Here is a 20208-nt window from a genome sequence, read left to right as displayed (position 1 = left end):
AGACTACTGCTCTCTGCTGTCTGCATGCAGATAATAATTCATATTCCAACTCAAATAAACATAAGTACGTACAATGTCATGTTCCTGTAGCCATAATTTAAAATACTGATCCATTAATATCTGCCACAAATAGGGGAGACAATCTAAACAGTTATCCACCAACCCTATAGGAATGCACACGTTTCAAATATGTATATTTTCATCTTGGACAACCTAAATTTAAAAAAATATGTATAAGGGAGAGGAAGAAGGATCTTGTGGAAAATACAGCAGAAGAGTTAGATATTTCCTGTTTCATTAGCAGCTTACTATCAGCATAAAGATGAATAATGCATGACTATCTAGAAATTAGACGTGCAAACAACTGAAGAGAGAGGTAAGCTTGAATAACCATCACATCAATCTGCAGGGAAACAAATTAGGGTACATTACTGTCACAGCTTTTCCTTGACATGGCTTCAGATTTTAATCCAGTTACGTGGAAAGCCTTGGGAACATCAAAGAAATAACTTTTCCCTCCTCTCCTGAACACAAACAAGTGAAAAGGCTTTTAATAAATCCTTTTAGCTGGAGACATAGCTCATACAGAGGGAAAGAGAACATAAAAAATATATTTCTCTAAATTCTGATTCACTCTGCAAGAAGGAAGGATGCCTCTGTTACACCCCTACCAAAAGAGAAGCTTTCAGAAAAGTCTTTCACTAGACAGCAGTTTGGTGAATTGCTACATTAATGCACCTTTCAGGCTTTGAGGTCAAGGGGCCAAAGCAGAAATGGCTCAAGAAAAAAGGCATGCTGTGCCCTCTTTACAACTACATTAATTATTTTTCCCATCTCCATGGAAAGGTTATTTACTGCATCCAGACTTCTCATTTTCCTAGCAAGACTGAATGGGGAGACAAGATAAATACTTGTTATTGCATTTACAGAACTTGTGCAGCTCACTTATTTCATTAGATTTGTCATGGCAATCAGTGGTCAAAGTAAGAGCAAAACTCCTTTTACATCCTGATAAGCATCCAACAAAGGCTTCTGCTCCTCCCAAAGGCCACCCAAAGCAGCCTGAGGGCAAAATAAATAAGCAAAGAACAGACAGGAAAAACTTACTTGCAATGATGAGATATTCTGGTAATAACTAAGTCACAGCATTGCCATGGAAGAAAAATCTCCGGGGTCAAGTACCTAATTCCTGTGCCCACTCCACCTGCAGACTCAGAAATCATTCAGTAAAGATTGGGAGTAAAGGTGCATCTCTGTTTGTGCCTTTCTAATTCAAGTATTTCAACAATTTCAAGGTTTTGTCTGCAGCTGGGAAGTGTAATTTTAAGTACACAGCTGTACAACCCAAAATTACCCTGCTTGGATGGGGATATGGATGGAGACAAGTTCCAAAAGGCAGAACAATAGCTTTCCTCTCAGGAGTCATGGTTTTCCTTCCCACTATTGCTAACTGTGTTTTCTTGGTTGAGGCATTGGAGATCAAATTATCCAATTTGTCTATTAATTTAATTGATGCAGTAATAAAATGCATCTGTCTGCCTAAATATTATCAATGGTGTGACAATACCAGTTTCCTCTAAAATTCAGTTTTGCTTCTAAATGTTACAGCAGACATTAAATTGTCACCTGAATCTTTTCAACTTTTGACAGTTGTGTGCTCCTGAAACAAGGCAGCATCAGGAATCTGCATTCTTGTCATTATGTTTTCCTCCAAAACAATCTCTGGCAATTTTTCCACAGCTACTTTCCCAGCTTAGAAAAAACCCAAAACAGCAATGAAGAAAGAGGAGTATTAAAAAACCACATACAAATAAACAAGTTAGCCAGGCTAGAGGAAAGAAAGAAAACAGCAACACACAGAAGTTAGCCAGTTCCCAAACAGTTTAATAATCTTCCCCTTCCTTCCATGTGATTTCTTCCTGCTGTCTCTGGGCAAAGAGTAACCACTACTCTCCTTTGTGCTAAGAAACAATAAAATTGTGCTTTGGCATACAAGCAATGAAGAGCAGAACAAAATCTGACCACAATGTCCCTTTCACAATGCAGGGCATGATGATTCTGACAAGTCTCAATCACAAGATCTCTTTAAAATCAGATTTTAAACCATGCAAAGGGAACAACCAGAACAGCAAGAAGGTAAATACAACTTTTTGCCAAAATGTCAAGTTATCTGAACACATTAGCAGGATCCTGACTACACAGCTATCACATCTTGTCCAAATTCTCTTTGCTTTTTTTCTTTTATCCAGATCCTGAAATACGAGCAAATGGAATGTATTTATTAATGAGTAAATTATATTTAGATTTTTTTAAAAATCAGAACTATTCACACAAAATTGCAAATACACCAGGTACATTAGTGACAGATTTCAATTTTCTGCACCCATAATACTGGCATTGTTGTTGCTATAGGGATTATGCTGCCAGTAGCTTTTGGCAGCATAAGAGCAGGTGACATTCATTACTCAGGTCATGTTCTTCTAGATAAACATTTGTAAACAAATTACTGCTTAAACTGCCATTTCCTGGCCAACAGCACACTCATGTCATCTGGTTGTGGGCACAGTTCCTCCCACTTCTATCAGAGACGATACTAGAAGTGAAAAGAAAGAAGTCACAAAATAGATTCAGCTGTTTTGACACAGAAAGGAGCAGAACAGGAATGACTGAACTCTGTTCTGGACCAGAGGCAAATAACAATGCCAGGGAATTGTGTTCCCTTTGTCTTTCAGAAGAAAAAAAGCCAGCAAAACAAAAGCAGAACCTAGCTGAAACCTGAAAAGGGTGGGAAAAAGAGCAAGTTCATTTTCTGTACAGCACCATCAACAATTCTGACTTTGTAGTAACTTTGAATTTTAATTCAACTTAAATCAACACAATTCTCTAAAGGTTGGGATGCTCACAGAGAATGGCAGCAAAGGTTAGTGACTATACTTGATATTAAACTGAAATGTCTCCCTTTGCTGGCTTAGATCTATTAATTGATTTTTTAAAAATCTATTGTTTTTTAACTTATGCTCAGCTCTTCTCTGTGTCATGTCCAGGTAGAAAGTAAAAGCAGCCTTTCCAGCAGGAAGGGATGTTTTAGATTGCAATACTGAACAGAACAGTCCATTCCCTGTCAAAAAAAGGCCCACAACATTGCAAGAAAAGAGCATCTTAGAAATGAATTATTTAAAGCCTCAAAGAAAAGTTTGCCTTTGTAGAAACTAAATAGAAAATTAGAGAAAATGGAAACAAATGCTTCAGTTATACCTGTGGCTATGAAAGCAGATTAAAAAAAGAAGATGAAAGGTTCCGAGTTGCACTGCTGCATATCCTGAGCCACAACAGGCTCAAAAGGCTACGCACACATTTTTGCTCTCCCAGGGAAAGAGAGGAATAGAATAGAAATTCTGAACTCCAGAGATGATCCCTATCCTCTCAAAGCACACCTCAATAATGGATTTATTTTTTTAAGTAAATATCGAGAGAACAAACTAAATATTCAATAGATTTTAAACTGCTCTAGTATTGGAAATGTTTGAGGATTGGTATTTTTTTAAGAGCAACCTAAGAAGCATGTAAAATCTAGTATAAATAATTGCCTAATGATTCTCAAGCCCTTTTACATTTATTGCTAGTGACAACATTCAAATACAAGACAGTGTAATAATTAATATTGCAATTAATTATGGCAATTAAGTTTCTTTCAACTGAAGAAACCAGCTGCTTGACAAGCGATAAGGAATACATTATGACTTACTCAGCTGAGCAGTTATTTGTGTAAGCAACATACTATCTCTGAGAAATCTAGTCACATAAATAATGACTGTGTGGAAAGGAGTAGTTTTCATGATAAATTCAATCCCTGCTTTCAGGTGCTCATAAAAACTCATGTTCTAGGCAAAGAGGAGCTCAGGACTCAGGCAAAGCAGGCAGCTGCCAACATGGAAGCTCTTGGAGGCACAAAGCTGCAATAGTGCTGCCACCTGCTACTCCTACAAGTGATCAACTCTACAGATCCTTGTCGGATCTCAAGATCTCAGTCCTGAGATGCTGAGCCTCTGAGACCACCTTGGGGGGCTCGGGAGTCCTGGAATGTTGCCAGAAGTGTCTGGTGGCTGGACTTTGGTCCTACACAGGAGACGACAAGGATGAGGGCTTCACAGGGTGAATGGTGAAGGGATTAGTTAATTAGAGGGTGAGAAACAGGGTTTAGGATTTATGTACAGGGGGGTTTAGAGAAGTAAGATGGAGGAATTGGGGTGTGTCCTGTCCTCCTTCTTCTTCCTCTTCTCCTCCATCTTCTTTGGCCACGGTGGCACCTTTGGATTGGTTATTACTGAGAGTGCACCGAGTTATAAGAATAAATGACATTGGGGAAAAATGATAAATATTGTACACGTAACAATGGGTATAAAGATACGTGGCTGCCCCAGAGGGCAGACAGTGTGCTCATGGCTGACTGCTGAGCAGAGCTCTGTTCGGCTGAAAGAACATCTTTTAGATAAACAATTAATAAACATAAAAACCGAAAGAAGAACTGAAGCCTCTTCTCGTCCTTCGATACGCGGCTGCCCCAAGGCCACCCCGGGCCTTTCCAGGCCCCTCAAACGGCCGAGATAAACCGGACAATCCTGACAGCTGAATTTGGGGGTTTTATGGCTTACAGAGTGTTTGCTCCTCCAGGGTCTCAACGCTAAAATTTCGAGCCTGAGCAGTGATTCTGTAGAACGCCTCTACCTCCATAAGAAAACAAGCCGTAAAAACCAGCTTGCTTTCTTGCCACAGGACCATAGAATAACATGGCTCCTTTAGGCAAAGGTGTACTATAAAAAAACAAAACAAAAAAAAACCCCAAAACAAACAAACAAAAAAAATCACAAACAAAATTTTCACCCACATCTGTGTGCTTCTGGGACATTCAGCAGAAGGTTCCAGAGAGAGCAGAAGGAAGATTGGCACAGGACAAGGCTTTGTTCCCTTGTCAGTAAAGCCACATTTTGGGCTCACAGTGCCCAATTCTACTCATATCTGCACCACCAAGCAAGAGGTCACATGATTTCTGTCCTTTGAGATGTATCAGTAATGCTTTGTTCATGTGTTTTTGTCATAGCTTTGCATTCTTTTTCCTGGGAAAAATGCTTACCAATGCTGCTTTAATACAGTTACAATACAACATTTCCCATCACTATGACTTTGATAATTTTATTTCCAGACAGCCCTGATAAAATGAGTCTGTCTCAATGCTACTTTATCCAACCTTATAACATAAGGTTTGGAGATGACAGTTGAATGTTACAGTCTTTGTTTTGGCAAAGCACCATATATCACATCTGTCCAAGTTGTGCACTGTGAAATAATATATCCTAAGCACCAGAAACCCAAAAATACAGATCTTATGTTTTTAAGCAAGAGTGGATAAAACCAGTCCTTTTTCTATTTGTCTGTGTTTTCTTTTTCTCGATTCAGCATTATTTACAGATAAGCTACAAACTATAGAAAGTCAATAAAAGAAAGCTGAACTAACAAAGCACATGACACAAAACAGCTTATCAGGAAGAGCTGTATCATCTCCTTGCCTGTCTCCTTCAAGTGAAAGGAGATCTAGAATTTATAGGGTGCTGGTAAACACACTTTGGAGATTTGAAGCAGGAAGAACACAGGGCTTGCCAAAGCCACATGAGGGCAGAAAGATAGGAACAATCATTATCTGTGCAGCTCAGCTGGAGGCAGCTCCTCAGAAGTGTGCAGTGAGAAAAAGCAGGGCTGCAGAGTCAGCTCACTGCAGACCTTGCTGCCCCAGCTTTCCCAGCTGATGTAGCAGTGACTGACAGCACCAGAGAAAATAATACATCACAGAGTTTTGGGTCAAGCTGCTTTCCTCCTATAGAATATTGCCTCAGATTTAGAAGAGACAGAAAATAGATAAACAGGAGGGTAATTGTAACTTTAATCTATAGACATCTCAGACTTGGATGATGCAATCCTATAAGTAGCTTTCAGTGCACTGCCTTTCTTTAACCTCTGCTAAAATAAAAGCCCTTTACTGCACAATTGATCTTGCTGCTCCCCTGAAGCACTCACTTCAAGAAGTTTGAATTCTAAAACACCAGTATTTACACAAAGAAAAATTACCTTTTGGCATATAAAGTTGTCAAGACAATAGAGATTTATTAAGGATTAATAGATCTCTGAAAGTCCTCCATTTATAGTCTGAAGCTATTCCTATAATCATCAACATAAATTTTGCTTAGAGAAACAGCTCTTGCTTTGTGCTGCCATAGAGTCTTAAAAGGATACAGACACAAACCACAATGCACCTTCTGCACTACTTATTACAGTTAGAGAGGATGATTGGTCCTCCTTAAATAATTTTTTCTTCAGTTCAGCTATGAGATCAGCAGGACACTTTCAGCACTAATGAATGTAGTGCTGTGTTGAGTACATGTCACTGGGATAGCTGAGAGAAAGAAAACCAAGAAGTCTGGAACACCAAGGAAATCCTGTTAAATCAGAAAGATGTATTAGCCTTGAAGCCTTCCAGGACATTATCTCAGAGCCAACTCACAGACAAAGGTCAGAAAAGAAGTAATGAGGCTGCCCTGGCACTGTGTTGAGCAAGAACACTGCAAGACTGTAATTTAGACAATGTTAAATCAGACAGCACAGTCTTGTTGAAATGCTTTTTAAATTTTAAAGGCACAACTGGAACCACAAATTCTGTTATTTTTTCAAATAATTATTTTTGCAAATACTCATAAAGCCTCATGCATTAGTCCAGATTTATCAAAGGATTAATCATAACTGCTGGTTTAGTTTTTATAAGATCTGTTGAAGGCAGCTTTGACTATAATGACATGAGACATGTAAGTGTACATTTGTGCAGGTGCACATCAAAGCTTCTGAACACAGCCCTAATTAAACTTCTTGCCTGCAAAACTACCTGCACTCCACCATGATGCTCTTCTCCAATTCTCAGTGCTCTGTGATCCATTTTAGCTACCAGTTTACTTTCTTTGGTGCTCCCTGGGCCTTCCAGGGAGCTCCTTTCTTCCAGTCTTTACGCTGGTTTATGACTGCAGAATAAGGAAATGTGTACTTGTATGTTTTTGGAGAATTGATGGCCATGTCAGCTACAATTCCTACACTGATAAAGGATAGCAAAAAAATTTAATCCTTGCACTGAATAATGACAGTACCATAAAGTAAGAGGTATTAATGAGTCCTTAAGTCAAATAAAACATGACTTTTTAAAGGAATATTTTTAACTGGAACTACTGCTAGTATAGCATTGCCCTAAATTCTGGTCTCAGGTACAAGGACTAATACAACAATGAAGCCAAAGATCCCCAGCCTAATAAATAAAAGCAAGTGCAACAGCAGAGAAACATGTCCTGATTCACCACTGTGGAAGCACAGCTGGAAAATGAGAAGCTCCTTAACCAGTTTAAGAATTGGCCAATATTCAGAAGGAATCCAGCAGTTTGGCTGGGGAATATAAGACAAACAGAATCAAGCATGTCTGACTGACAGCACTGATAGAGTCCAAATTAAAATACTCATCAGTGTAAGTGGATTGTAAAGGATATGACAACTTCAAACTCAAATTTTAATTAAATATCCAAATTTTATATATTTGAAGTCAACCTTTAAGGACAGGCATTTTTCAGGAATTTCTTCATTTCTGGGCATCATGGCAAACTGGCCCCAGGGACAGAGAGGATGGTGGGCTGATCTGGTGTACTGGCAGTCTAGGACATAAGAGTGACAGCTCCTTAGCACCTTTCAGCAGGCAGGCATGAGGTGAGAGATGTTGAAAACAGTCTGGTGGCAATGAGGACACAGGGATTACTCTTTACAGCTGTTATTCAAAGCCTCTAGAAATCCAGTGTGAAAAAAGTCAAGCTTGGATCAACTCTTATTAGGTATCTCTCCTTAAAAGTCACCTGCTGATATCAAGTTAAAAATGCTTTAACCAGGTCATAAAGGTGAAATTCAACTCTACAAAATACCAGTTTAAATCCCATTCATCACCTGGAGTTTACATAAAATTTAAGAAGCACACGAATCTTGTGTCAAATTTCTGCTCAGGAATCAATTTTGCCTTAACATACAAAGCAAACTACAGTGAGAGAAAGGTTATAGCATAATATTTAAAAGAAAATATGACATTCAGAAAAAAGTAAATATCATCATAATCCCTATAGACTTCACCTCCTCACTAAGCTGAAAATGAATAGGGTAGCTATCAGCTATCAGTTCACTCAAGAGGCATCTGCATAATACACCTAAAACAGATACACAATTACACTTATTTTTATATGAAATCCAGATTTTCTACACAAAGAAGTCTAAACACAATCCCAGATCACATCCATCTTTCTTTGTTGGAAGCATAAAGAAAGAAAAGAAAGAAAAAATATTCTAGAACAATCTTCCTCCTAACACATCCTCCCAGAAGCACCAAGCCAGGAGGATCTTCAGATGCATTTGATTGCAAGGATTCTTCAGATGCAATCTTCAGGTGATCTTCAGATGCAATGATTGCAGGATTTCAGACATTTTTCATTGCTCAGACTGACAACATGAAATGAAGGCAAAGAATCAACCAGCTAAGGAGCTACTTTAGATTACTTGGAGTTTTGACTGCCAATACAGCTGTACACCAAACCAGCTGCAGGCTTTTCACCAATGCAGGCAAAATTCAGCACTGCAATATAGCAACAAGGGGCAAAGGGCAGGAGGAGGAATTAGTGCCCAGGCCAGTGTACTTCTCTCTAATATAAAAATGTAAATTGCTCAGTCCTCCCTTCCCCATCATTATCTCCAGCAAAAATTTAATCTGAACAGTGTTAGTTTAAATTAATATTAGCAGTATACAGGTTAGAGAGTACAAATTATTAGATTTATTTGTACTGGAAGGAAAATTGGAGTGTATTTAGAGAACAAAACCACTTGATGTAAATCTTGCTATTATTATCCACGGTGATACTGGGTCAGAGTGGAGAATAAAGTAAACCTGGTTGTTCTGAAAAACAAGTTATTTACTGCTTGTGTAGAAGTGTTTGGAATCTAAGTGCATAAATCTAAGGAGCTTACTTTAATTGTTCCGGAGAACAGCAGATGCCAGGATTAAAATCCTAATTTACAAAACCAGAAAACCACATACAGGCACTCTCTGAGCATGCTCTCTAGCTCTGGGAGACTTCATGCACACACTATAGAATAGAAAAAAGATCCTCAATACTTGTGTAGTTATTTCTATTTTATACCCAATACTTGTCTCTCAGGATTAATACAGCATGCTCCTTTTCCAAAGGATGTCTAAGCCATTGTGTAAGGGATGACTCCCTCCTCTATTGATCTCCTCTAGCCATATCACACTTCTTTTGATACAGCTCTGGCAGCAGGAGGAGGAAACCATTATTTGATTTAGCTCATCTTGCTGCTTTGTTGTGGGCAGGCTCTGTGCCCTGTGTCAGCTCAGAACCAGCACTGAACTCTCCCTCTCTCCCTGTTCTGGCAGGCTTGGCTCTCCCAGAGCATTGGCCAAGCTGCTCCTGTCAGGGCACTGAGCTGTTCCTGCCCACGTTCCCACACTTGACAGGAGCAGCAGTGTTGAAGGTACAGTGTTTGTGAGCTGCAGCAGTGCTGGAGGGCAGCTGGGCTCATTACTCACTTCTCCAGCTGGAAACAGAGGATTTATTGTTGGGAGACCTTACCCCACCAGGGCATCTCAACCCAAAATTATCAATATACAGCCTCAGCCAAAGTCAGCTGCTCACTTCATTGTCAGCATGTCAGAACCATGGACTGTAATTTTATTACCTGAGCCAGATCAGCTTGTTTGACTAATTGTGATTGCTCCTGGGTTTAGCCAATAGAACTGAATGAATTGAAAGCCCCAAGGTTTCAGATTTTTTCCCCTATATAAGCCAAACTGTTTTAAAGCTTAATAAGGCAACAACCACTTGGCAACACACAGGCTGCTTCCCCACAAGCAGTTCAAAAAAAGCTCTTCTCCCCTGTTCAGTGAATCTAGTTAGGAAACCAGTCTGCACCACCACAACACCAGTTCTGTGCTGGAATACCAAAGTAAAAAGCCACAAATCTTAACTTCATTGTTATATAGGTTATAAATGATGAAAGAGCAAAGCTGAGCCTCTCAAAAGCATGTACTTTTAAAAGTCTGTCCTGAAACCTGAAATCCCTTGAAATTATACCTGAGGTGATGTTAACCTACTTGCCTAGAAATAAAAATATTCACAGCAAATTACTATTGCAAATATATATAAATATATATTACATAGTGAACTATACATGCATAACTTACTTGGGAGGGTACCTTAAACATCCTGACATTATTAATCAGAAATAAGCAATATGGTTTCTACAGGGTATTTTAAATTATTATTAATATTGCTGCTATGTCCCTTTCCTAAAATGCACACACAGAGAAAATACACCCTAGAATTTAACAATTTGCATCACCCTGTTTTGTCCTTAGACTTTCACTTTGCACTCTCTGGGGTCTGCCATCCAGTGATCTGGCAGCAGTGTTTTATCTTTATTAAATGACAGACTACATTCCTACAATCAAGAATACTACAGAAAAAGCTTCTCTCAGTTTCTTCTGTACTTTAAATAATGAAGTTTTCCCTTTCAGCTTGTAATCAGAAGCCCCAGGATTATTGCCAAATGTGTTTCTTGGATACCAGGCAAAGGCTTCCTGTCTACCATTTAGTTCTTTAGTTTCATTTTCTAAGTCAAGCTGAAGGCTCCAAAAAATATTCATTCACAGTTTAAAGACTTGCAAAAAGGAAAAGATTGTCTTCACTAACTCTTAGCAATCGGTAGGAAAAGAGAAAATTTAATTTTGACTGTTTAAGTTAAAAATTATTTTCTGATTAACTACTTCACTAAAAATCAATGAAGTCACATTGAAAAAGAGCAAGGAGATACAGACCTTGTCATATTTAAGGAAATAATCTTTAAATTTATTGAAGGAGTGAGTTTTCCCTCTTGTTTCCTCACAAGTGAAAGATCAGGAAGTAGAAGAATTCACTTAACAAAACTTGATCTCTACTGAAAGATAACATGGGGTATTACGAGTCCCAGCTATGACCCTGAGACACTCATGAGAGGTGGTGGCACTTCCCATGAAACCAAAGAGAGAAGTGGCCATGGCTGCCACTCTCCATGACACAGCACTTCCCTGCACTGCCCTGCTACTGCAAGATCTAGTACAAACATTAGTCATCCTCTGCTTTCAGTTTGTTTGTCATTCACAAATCTTTTTTCCCCTTTTCTGCTCTTACCTATAGGTTTCAAAATGTATTCTTTTCCTTTCTTTTTGAAAGCATGATCTTATTTTTCTCACTATTATTTCTGTTACCAGGTCCAAACTGGAAGCACTGGGTTGTATTCAAATTGGTTTCCCCCATACCAAAATATAACCAACTGCCAGAGCTAAATGATCAGGCAACATGGACCAGATCTTGCTGAAAATGACAGTTTACTAAATTTACAGAAGTCCCATTACGAAAATTATTCCAAATTTAATTTACTGTCAATTCAGTAGATTGTGTTTCTAAGCATCTATTTTCAAGTTACTATGGAAACAATTCCTGACACTTCTACCCCAACTCAAAAATTAAGATGAGTAAGTTTAATGTAAAACGCTTAGTGTGACAAAGTGAAGTTTAAGGGGGGTCAAGCAGGATTTCAGGCGTGGGCACGGCAGAGGCAGGCTCAGGTGGGAGCGGAGCCATTTCCCGAGCAAGAGCTCCCTCGAGCGGCGGCAGCGGCGCCCGGGGCTCGGCAGCGAGCGGGGACACGGGCCCGGCTCCCCGGCTGCCCACGAAATCATCCCTTCGATGGGAGGAGACAATTAAGAGGGACAAATAACACACAGAACATAAGGGAGTTCATAACCTTAAGGTAATTGAATTCAGCTCAGGTCAGCTGCATCCCCAACTGTCACAAACACACACGGAGTATATTTTTATTTATTTTTAAGTCACCAACATTACTTAGATTTGGAAAACTGACACATTTTAAACACCAGGCTTTTCTCTCTCTCTCCTTTTTTTTTTTTTTTATTTTTGTCTTCAAGATTTGCTGATCAAAATGAGAAAGGAACAAGAATGTTCTTTAAACTACATGCTTCAGTTTTGACCAGAAATTAAGTATGCCCATTTCATCTTACTTGAGGGGGAATCATTTCTTTCCAGATAGAAAGAAGATCTCAAATTTATCTGAAGATAGTCGAGATGAACCACTGTAATTGTTCTTGTAGAGTGCCTGCTTCTGTGGCAGCGAAGGCAGAACAGGAAAGCCTCAGCAGGGCAGCACGGGCACCCTCAGCAGCGCATTCGCACAGCGCCGGGAACAGCCCCGATCCTTCCCACACAGCCAGCCCGCCCTGCTTCACTGCCACATGGAAAATCTCCGGATGCAGGAAAAAAGCAAATAAGCAGCAAGAGGAACGAGCTGAGGTCCTTTACCACAGACTTTTCCTAGAGGGAGCTGCTAACGTACCACAGCACAAAGCGCACCCTGATGACAGCCATCGCTTGGCACACGGTCTGAATGAACGGTTCCCAGCTTTAATCAGAGAGGGCTGGAAAGCATTCCAGGGATGAGAAAAGCCGGCGTTTCCCAAGGCTCAGACCTCAGGCTAAGAAGTATTTTGTCAGTGACTGCCACCTCCAGTTCGATAGCCTGGCTGCAGGAGCTCCCCCGGCCAGGGCTGGGGGCAGGAAACCGGCCGGCCTGGGTGCAGAATTGCAGGGGCTGCACTGGGTATCCCCTTGCAGACACAAACACACTGCAACGAAGCGCTTGCAATTTTTCTCACAGGCAGCAGATGCCAAATTCCTTCATTCCATACACAGATGAGAGAGGGAAAAAAAAAAAAAAAAAGGCAGAAATCTCCAATACAGAAATCTCCAATACTTGTCTGTTATGCTAAATTACATGTCCAACATAATACAGATTATTTAAATGACATTTAAAAGGTGGAAAAATTGCATACACAAAAAAAAAGTCAGAAACCCTTTGCAGTACCCTCTTGTCTGGACTCTTCCTATTTCTTGATTACTTTGCAAATCAGATTTTAGCTGTAAATGCTGCATTTTGTTAATGAAAGGGATAGCTACTGTGCTCTATTAGAAGCATTAACCAAAATTTCCCCAAAATTGGGGAAAATTCTTTAGAACAACAACTTCATATCACAAATAATCTTAGCTGAGAAGACAGTCTGGCTTTATTTTGGGGGGAGTTTGATTAGATTATCTTAAAACTCCCAGTCTTATGTATGAACCCTGTGACCAAGTCAGGAGAGCCATCTTTGAATATCTCAGGTATTACTGTTTCTCACAAACTCTTCCAGTAATTTTTTATTCAGGCCTTTTCTCCCACTTCAAATTAAAAAAAAAAAAAGTCATTAATTAACACAGGAAGAGATTTTATTTCTTCATCTTTCCCCCTTCCCAGACCTCTCAGAAGAAGTCAGAAATGAGTCATTATTCAAGAGAAGTACAATGAAGATGATAACAAGCTAACAGTTATTTTTCACATTTTCAGAGAGTGCAAAGGTAGCAGATGCATGAATACACAATTCCTGCTTTTAATACAAGAGAGGATCTGCAAGTCAATTCTAATATTTCTCTCCCCTAAGTTCTGCATTATTCCTGCAGGCTAAAGAGATTGGTGGGAGCTGAAAGGCAAAAATCTCACTTTCAGATACTCTGTCCACATTATTACTTCAGTGACAGATAAAAAACTTTTCTGATTTTAACTTGTTATTCAAACATGTTTCAAATTGGTAAAGATCAGACTGACATTGGGTAAAGCTCCAGACTTGCACTTATGCTGAAATAAATGGTAAAAGTCAGATCAACTGGAACAAGTCTGAAGCTAAAGTTATGAAGTAACCTTTAGAACTACAACATATAATGCAATAGGTATTGGTGCATGGTTAAGCAAACTCATAAAAATCTCTTTATAAGGACAGATGTGCCCTTTAGTACACAGCTCTGAAACAGCACTCTTGAACCAGTCAAGAGATACTGCTCCAGCTTGTAAAAGTGTTTGATGTCAGAGAGCCTCGAATGTGACAATCCTCTGCATTTTTTCCAAGCACAAAGATCTATCTTGTACATAAAACTTTTATCAGATGCACTTCCTCCAAAATAACACATAACTCTGGACATCAAAATTTTGACTATATAAAGGACAAGAGAAAATGCGGATGCCTTCATAACTGAAGATGAAATATTATTCTTTGTTGTTTTGTAGTCTTTGCACTCACAGAAATAACTGTAGTGAAATATTTTGTGTAGACTAATTTATCTGCAACACACTGTAAACTGGGAAGAGTGTGTGCAATGGAAAATGGAAATGTAGAAACCTGATATTCAGCAGTTTCTAATAAATTCCTTATGCATTTCCTAAGCACTGACTATAAATTTGTTGATCTATTAATAATTTGACTCTTAGCTATAATAAAATTACAAATATAAGCTTAAAGCATAGATGAAAGAGTCCCAATTCATCACCAACTGGAATTCATAACAATTTTCAGGAATCTCTTTACCCTGTGGAAGGACAAGACTGTCAGAAGCTGGGCTGGCTTTGTTTGAGGTGATTTATGTGTAGGCTGATGAGCAGGTGTGGTTTCCTCTACAGAATAAATAAGTTATTCAGTGAACTGTTTCTACAGAATACTTCCAGTAGAGCTGACACGTGTCCCAGCCTCAAAATATTACAAAATATTACCTTTGCTGCCTCCTTTCTTCTCAAAAGGTATGTTGCATGGCAGATGGACCTTCAGAGGCAGCTTATTGCCTCCAGAAGCCATATTGCTGTTGGGTTTGGGGTTTTGCTAAAGCATTCTTAAAATAAGTAAATATTAAACAACTGCTGTTTGTCCCCAGTCACCTTCTCTAACAATTTCTTTCAGCCTGGTTTAAATTTCTGTACAGTCCAGCACCACCTTACCTCCACTCTTCACAGCCATTCCCCTCTCCCTCTGCTTTTAGAGGGCCTGGTTTACCTGTACCAGCTGGTTTACCAATACTTCAGGAACATTTCAATATATCTAAAGGTGTAGCAACAGCATCTTTACATTTATGTGACAGGAAAATGTCATTGATACTCTGCTTTTATTGAGAACATGCCTTCACATAAAGAACAGATACAACACAAAGTAGAAATGACAGAATGTTTTTTTTTTTTTTCACTGAGGATGTTTCCACCCACTACAGGAACCAGGCCCTATGAGGAGAGATTGTTAAAAGCAGATAAAGATGCAAACTTCAGCTGAATCCAAATTTCAAGCATGAAATACAAAACCTGTGTAAATCTGTGTGCATGCAGAGATGGTTGGTTTGCAGGTGTTTTTACCAAATGTAGCCTTTATCTTAATAATGTGCTTTGTTCTGACTCCACACAGAGTTAAGTGCACACAACCAGCAGGGCTTCACAGTAATGCTTGTGAAGAGTTCCTGGAGTGTAAGTGAACCTGAATTGTCAGTAAAATTAAAAGATTGCATGCTTCCAACTCAGGGAAAAAAGAAAATTCTTCCAACACTGGAAAAAAGACAATTCTTATACAAAGCAGTGAATGCAGGCATTACACAGTTATACTACAAACTGTGGTAACCAAAAGCAACAAACAGCAAAGCCACTTCTTACACCTCAGCTGTTACATGCACTACTGCACCCTAATCAATTGAAACACTTTTCCAAACACAAACCTCATTAAAAACCATTTTTTTCTACTATGATGATTACAGTAGCACTGAGATCTTTACATTAGGAAAAGAAGGAAGCTGCACTTCATTCAGAATCTTATATAATACAGAGACTGCAACAGTGCTGGCTGATCTTCCCTTAGCATTGATTTTTATACTTTTCCTCCCAAATCATGTTTCAGCAAAGATGCTTTGATTTTATCAGTTGTATATAAAAAAATTATGGGTTTGAAATAAACTTCTCACAAACATTCTCAAGTCTTAAGCTCTTTAAAAGCTATTAAGAAAAATTCCTAAAACCCACTCCTTTTTGTTTAAGGTAAAACATTGATTCCTTACAGAAACTAATTTTCACAACACCTTTTTTCAGTACTGATATCCATATAACATACCTGTACCACACTTCTGTTGCAATAAGCTCTGCACTCCATAGAAATCTCCCAAAGCAGTTTTAGCACATCAGGAACAGCAGACAAGGCAACCAATTACACAATGTGAACCTGTCAAATAATACCAAAAATGATGATTAGAATAAAATAATAGTGTGTTGATGCTTATCCAGGGTTAAGACACAGACACAGACAGAAATGCACAGACTGTTCTCAAACATTGCCTAGTACAAAGCTTCCAGGGAAATCAGTGAGAGGGGGTGAAATCAGCTGCAATTCAAAGAGAAGGAAGGTCCTTGTAATGTCATCTTTTCAATGTGTATATGCATGCACAACCTTTTTAGCTTTTTATACACATACACACTTTTTTCTTTACTCATCCAGCTCTTACTACAGGATAAAATAACAGTCCTTTTGAGCTTTCTTCCAAGCTTAGGAAAAAAGGCTTTTCATCTTGCAAAAGACCATTATAAATACAGCCTGATAATCTAACTTAGTACTTCATAACTTCAGCTCAGACACCATGTGCCAAGCTGTGTTGAAACTTTCAATTTATCTTGCTCTGGCTCACAGAGGAAGGTTTGTGATCAAGAGTTCATTAGGAAAATATAAAGTTAATAAAGTTAACTGGTATATTTTTCTGATCACTTCCAGTCTTGAAAAAGGTCTATACATAACACCTAACACTGTTCATCACAGAGAAATCTCTCACTAAGGAAGAAATTAAATCTTTCTCCCCAATCTATGTTGCTCTGTGATCTCTGACTCTACACCCAAAACCTCCAAAACCTAAATCCAAATTCAAAACACTTTATTTACAAGAATAAAAGGATTTGCCACATGCCCTTCAGATGGAAACAACCCAGTAAAGCCCAAGTGCCTTGATAACTTGGCATTAAAAATGCAGAACTCCTAAATTCTTCTAGCTAACTCAGAAGGAAAATCCCTTTAGCTCACCCCCTCCCTGCTCTCCTTTCAGATCCCCACAGTCCAGGCTTTTTAGCTTGTTCAGCACTACCTGCCAGTGCTCCCCTCCTCACTGATGTCTGCTATACCTTTGTAAGGAACACATGCCCAGCACTCAGATAAAAAGTAAGGAACTTTCTGGTTTTCTCTCAGCTATGCTCAGTTGGGGTTGCAGGCAAAGGAGAGACCAGGGAGTTGGTGTTGGCATGAGATTCAGTGAACTGAACAAAATGTGTGAAACTACTGACATGACATTAAAAAATTCACTAGGAATTACAGGAAACACTATGAGGGCGTGACAAAAGTTACAGATAGTGCTGTGAGGGTGCCACAGGTGCTTAAGGAGGAGTTGGAGGAGAAACTGTCAGACAGCAGAGAGAATGGGAAGGGACTGCCAGGGACATTCCAGGACTGAAGTCATGCAAGGTCAGCACTCAGGGGAACCGTGTCACTAACACCATGCAAGGCTGGCATTATCTGAGTAACCCAAATCTGAGGGCAGATGGAGCAAAACTGGGGCCAATGTGCAACAAGTCATCAGGGGTGGATTGTTTATTTGGGAGGAGCCTGCACTGGAAAAACAGAGGTGTAATGACAGCAAAAACAGGGCCAGGAAATGGCCAAAGGAAGGAGGTGTGCAGCTCATTCCTGATGAGCCCTGGCTTTCATCACCACCCCTGGGCAGGACAACAAAGCAGAGCTGCTGTGACCCTGCCAAGGCTCCCCCTGCTCCCTGAGGGAACAGCTGGCTGCCTCTGCCTGCTGTGCCTCTGCAGCTGCCCTCTTCCCAACAGGCTCTTCAGATTCTCCACAAGTTTCATGTCCTTTCTTTGTTCTTCACTGGCTTGCTTTCCATTGCTAAAAGGGTCTAGAAATCAGAGAGTGGCAGGATACACTAACTGCCTTATCTGATGAAAGCTGATACCAAAAACAGCATTTCAAAGAATGGCCATATAAGCTCAGTATTTTTTTTTTCAGTGTAACTGCATTCTTTAACAGTATTTAAACAGAACACCTTTTTTAATTTCAATTTTATTGTTTAGTAATAAAACAGGAGTTAGTGATGCCCAGTCATATTTTCATGTTCAGACCACTTTGAACACATAAAATAACTTCATAAATAAGCCTCAACGGGGGTTACTTCATTTGTAGTAACATGAAATTGATGTCTTTCCAATTTTCCAGTGATGAACATGATCAATATTATTTCATTTCTAAGAAAGCATCATTTTACAAAGGAAATTAAAATCGTTTTATATAAAGAATGAAAAAAGGCCTGAAACAGTAACTGAATTTGAATAGTCCCTTTTGGTGCCTATGTAAGGATAAAACAATACTTCAAAGAGCTGAGAATTGTGCAGTCTATTTAGAAACAAATAAACACTCATATAGCTACTGCTTTTTATCATAGTGAGATAATAATAACATTAGAACTAAATGAAAAGCTCTTATCTGAAAGAATAATAAAATCATCTTTAAAAATGAAAAAGACATACAAAGGAAACAAAGAATGTGCAAATGATAGCAAAAGAAGTGGGGGAGGATACAGTTTTGGATTCCAAGGGAAGTCTCAATTTGAAGATATTTTGAAAGCAATTTGAATGTGAGATATGGCCAGCTGTGTGTCCTATGTGTTCTGTCAGTGTAGCTCACAAGTCTGGGCTAAAAGCAGAGGGCAGAAAGAAGAAACACCACCTTGCTCCTCAATAAAAAGTTAATCATCCCAGCCTAGGATTCTTCAACTCCACTTAAAAACAAAATGCAAAGTTTCATCCCAGAGGAATTTTCATATTATTTATTGCTTAGTTTGATTGTGCAAGATATAAAGCAGGCCTGTAGTAAAAAAGCTGGCTGTTTTGGCAGGGAAGAAGAAAGCACAAATGCTGCTCTGAAGTGCCTCTCTGGGCTGGGCTCAGCTGATGGCCTGAGCTGAGCTCACCCCAGCCCACAGCCCCGGCCCATCTCTGCCTGCCAGCACGGCCTCACAATGCCAGCTGCCTTCAGGAGCCACCCAGCTGCCAGGACAGCAAAGCCTGGCCTCAATCATCCTTGCAGTGAACTTCCTCCCCACAGGCACAGATAAGAATGGCACCTCACTGGTTTGAGCAACTCACCTTCTCAGAGTTTTAGATTTTTATTTTTTTAATGCCAAGAAAACATAAACACTATGGTATGCTAAACATTCCTTATCTGTTAAATAGTGCTTATATCAGTCTGCTGATTCTGCTTAACACCTAAAAAAACCAAATCTGAGCTGTAGGGCAAAGAGGCAATCCTCCACACACTCCCAACTTTTCTTCCTACCTGACTGCCCACTAAAAAAAAACCAAACCAATATGACAAAAACTATCTTCTCTAGAAACACATCAATCTGTCAGCAAGTACAATCTAAAATAGTCAAGCCATGTATGCACAGCAGAGAGTTCTTAGAGCAGATTTATTTAGATGAAACCAAGTACAGTAATGCACAGGTAAACCAAATCATGAAGCCTTACTGGCTCTGTAAGTTAAACCATGAAATTTCCAAAGGCTGTACAGGCAACCTCCAAAAACACCAATGAAAAATACCTCTCCTTACAAGGACTTTTCTTTCTTTCTGTGCATCTCGGAACCAGACTAACAATTACAGCCCATAGGACTGTTTTCCACCAGCCATTCTCTGCCTGCCACTCTTTTTCCCCCTCCAAAACTGGTCTCCATTTTCTTTTGAAGCTCTTGACTGCTGCCACACCTGCAACCCCAGAGGCAGGTATTAACCATCATGTGCTGAAGCAGATCATTACAGCCCAAATAAACACACTGATGGAATTGAGGGCCCCAAAAGTGCCCTCCCAATAAGCAGCAGAGAAGCCACCAGCAGCCAGTACCTGCCAATCCAGCCCCAGGATTGTGCAACCACAGGCTGTGTCCCCATGAAGGGCACCCCTGCAGACAAAGAGGGAAGAAGCCTTCCGGCACTCAGATCTGTCCCCCTGAGGCAAAGGACCCATTCAAATCTCCATGCCACAAGCACAACAATCTTTTGAAAGGGCCTTTTCTGTTCTCTCCCACAGGTCAGGCCAGTAATCTGTTCCCAGCAGGCTCTCCTCAGGCCTCAGCCTTGCTCACCT

General features: G+C 39.6%; 1 long non-coding RNA gene across 1 annotated transcript in view; it reads right to left on the bottom strand.

Moving 5' to 3' along the window:
• LOC141730813 (uncharacterized) overlaps positions 1-16239 on the bottom strand; it is an 80293-nt gene extending 64054 nt beyond the window's left edge. Inside the window, exon 1 of the long non-coding RNA XR_012582502.1 lies at positions 16136-16239. This is a non-coding gene — a long non-coding RNA (uncharacterized LOC141730813). The remainder of the gene's footprint in view (positions 1-16135) is intronic.
• Between the last annotated feature and the right edge of the window lie 3969 nt (positions 16240-20208).

The sequence above is a fragment of the Zonotrichia albicollis genome, chromosome 13 (genome assembly GCF_047830755.1).
Source record: "Zonotrichia albicollis isolate bZonAlb1 chromosome 13, bZonAlb1.hap1, whole genome shotgun sequence".
Classification (NCBI taxonomy): Eukaryota; Metazoa; Chordata; class Aves; order Passeriformes; family Passerellidae; genus Zonotrichia; species Zonotrichia albicollis.
Note: the sequence above shows the minus strand (reverse complement) of the source record. Positions and strands in the feature narration are given on the sequence as shown.